Below are 3,015 nucleotides of genomic sequence, written 5' to 3' on the forward strand. Positions count from 1 at the left end.
AGAATAAATAATAAACTCGGAGCACCAAGATGTAAATTTATAATTTATATTATGCCCTAAAACCACTAATATTTAGCGGGGAGTTGGTTTCGATGAGCCAAATGATATATTTTAGACTTTGGGGTCAAAGTGTAATCTTAGGATGCACTTTGTAAAGATTTTTAGAAGTTAGGGTGTGTTTGGTAAGTATTGGACTTTATTTGAAAGAGATTTCCGAAGGCATGGGCTAAATCGTAAATTTTGGATTTGAATTGAGAAGATTGTGAAGGGGAGGGACCAGAATTGCCAAATCCGTTAATAGTTTGAATGGAGTCACGGGCTTAAACCTGTGCCTTCCATTCCCAGTGACCACTATTTCATTGAGCAACCCTAACCCGAATCTTTCCCTAGCCGCCACCATAAGAAGCTATTCCAGCCGCCGTCACCGTCGGTATCAAGTCTGACCGCCATCTCTCCCCGTTTGCAACCTCGTCGTTTATCGCCGCTACAACAACCCTGACTGTCGGCGATGCCATGGGCAACAAAATATACGCGAGGATGGTGGGGAACGTTGCGTTCGTCGTCTATGGGTCGCGAGATATCAATAAACGGCCGGTAAGCCATCTACCACCTCTCCTTCTCCTCTCCTTCGCTTTTCCCGGTGAGACGACGTTATGCACGTCGGTTGCTGTCGCCGGTAGCCCTAGGGTTGTCGTGTTGCTCATTTCAGCATCCTCAGCCACCTAGTCGGTGGTTGGGAGCTGTGGTCTCGCTTCATGAACATATGGGGTTGGGTGATCGATTTTTTAGGCCAATAAGCAATCGCCACCACTGTAAGGTGCTGGCTGCCATTTCTTTTGTCGCCACCAGCCACCGTGGGAGGGTGGCTGTGTGCGTGATTTAGTGTGTGTGAGCCTAATTCATGAGTTTAATGTTGTATGGACATTCTTGGACAGGAAAAAACGAAGAGAACTCGGCACCGCCACCTGTTGCTGCCGTTCCGCCACCTGTTGCCGCCGTTCCGGGTAGCTGTGGACTTTTCGGGTGCTTTTGGATTGATGTTTGGAGTGCTTTTGGTGTTGTGTTGGCCCAAGGACATGACAACCACCACCATGAGGTGGTGGCTGCCACCGTCAGCCACCACTAGGGTGGTTGTATGTGTGTGTTTGTATTAATGTGTGTATGTTATTCGGGTTTTTGCTTTGTAATATTGTAACCAATGAGAAAGTAATAAAAGAAACCCGTAACCACCACCATGAGGTGGTGGCCGCTGCCGTAAGCCTCCGTTGACCACCACTACCCGAGGTAGTAGTGGGTGGTGTCCGACTAACGAAATCCTAATAGGCCTAATAAACCCTAATTGATCAAAAGACCTAGCTATTGGGCCTATTGGGCTATGATTAGGTTGGAAACCCTAATTTTGGGATTTTTGGTTTGGACTTATCTGGACCTGCATTTTGGACCATTGGAGTGAAGATATGCCTCAAGCCCGATTTCATTGTATGTTTGGACTTAATGGATTAAGTCCTTAATGCGTTAAGAAGGAACACTTAACCCTAATCGTCGTTTCATGTGAAAAACCCTAATTAGGTTTTGGGTTCTTATTGGGTCATTTATTAGACTAAACTGATGTGGGCCTTTGTGGGCCAATTAGGAACATATTCATGGACTAAGGAAATTATTGGGCTTTAGGAAAAGGCCCATTGGAAAGGCTTGGGACCAATTTGGAAAATTGGGCCACAAGTGGGCCATAATTGGGCCTTGAGGATTATTAGCTATTGGGCCATCAGAATGCAAATTGTTCGGACTAGATTAATTGGTTGGGCCTTAAAGTAAGTCCATGTAGAGGTTTAGGCCCAATTTGGAAAATTGGGCCATATGTTAGGCTTTGGCCCATTACTTGTCTATTGGGCCTTTGGAGTGTGAGTTGGACCTTGGATTTGGAACCCAATTATTAATTGGGTATTGTTTGATGTTGACAATTTGGGAATCTGTCATCCAGTAGCTAGAGTTTGATTCGTGGGACTTCAATAGTGCTAGGTGAGTCTCCTCACCATACCAATGGGTCTAAGGCACCAAGACCGGCCCATTTTACGATATATGGTACACTAGCTAAAGTTGTATTATGTGGCATGTTAGCTGCCTATGTGCTAGGAAGTATGTTAGTGGTATATGTGGTATGCTTGTATGGAAGACCATGGGAGAGCCCATGGCACCTGGATGTAAGACCATATGGAGAGCCCATGGCTTTCCTACTATGTTGTAGTATTTATCATAGATTCACTACTGATATGTCTGGTATGCACACACACACACACACACACACACACACACATATATATATATATATATATATATATAGTATGCTAGTGATTATGTGGTATGTTAGTTGTCTTTGTGATATTTGCATGGATGACCATGGGAGAGACCATTGGCACTCGGATGTAAGACCATGTGGAGAGCCCATGGCTTTCCTAGAGTAAGACCTTGGGGACGAGCCCACGGCATCCATATATGTTGATATGCATGGATATGTGATTGATATGGTTTATGTAGCTTTTATAGCTAATATGGTTATGTGATTATGTGGACTGTGTTGGGTATGCTTTGGGGAACTCACTAAGCTGCGTTCTTACAGTTTTGTTTATTCTTTCAGGTATTATCGGTTTGGAAAAGAAGGGCCTGGATTGATCGCAGTGCACACACCCATGTTTTCCACATTGAATGATTTTGGGATGGACTCCGATAACTGTTTTAATTAATAATGTTTTGGATGTTTGGAAATAATGATATCTATGTTTTTACTATATTAAAAAAATGAAATTTTTACCATTGATTTTTGGGTCGTTACATTTACCTCTATGATTTAGCTCCAAAACCCACTAAATTTCTAGAAAATATCCCTCATTTTACTCAAAGATCTTCATCATTTGTAGTTGATATTCAAGGTAAAATTAATTTCCTTATATTTTCTTAACTTTTCTTTCAAAATTTTCATGTTTTTTTTGCGTTTTTCTCCCTCTTCTACACCATTCT

General features: G+C 42.7%; 1 long non-coding RNA gene across 2 annotated transcripts; it reads left to right on the top strand.

Moving 5' to 3' along the window:
* Window positions 1-355: 355 nt before the first annotated feature.
* Window positions 356-2,811, top strand: LOC145076770 (uncharacterized). 2 transcript variants are annotated; one of them, XR_013692799.1, is made up of 3 exons: window positions 356-594; window positions 936-1,096; window positions 2,636-2,811. It is a non-coding gene; the product is annotated as an uncharacterized LOC145076770 (long non-coding RNA). The 2 variants fall into 2 exon arrangements; XR_013692798.1 differs by lacking the exon at window positions 2,636-2,811 and having other exon boundaries at window positions 936-1,258.
* Window positions 2,812-3,015: the final 204 nt, after the last annotated feature.

The sequence above is a fragment of the Lactuca serriola genome, chromosome 9, assembly GCF_051521515.1.
Source record: "Lactuca serriola cultivar US96UC23 chromosome 9, Lser_US96UC23_V15, whole genome shotgun sequence".
Lineage (NCBI taxonomy): Eukaryota > Viridiplantae > Streptophyta > Magnoliopsida > Asterales > Asteraceae > Lactuca > Lactuca serriola.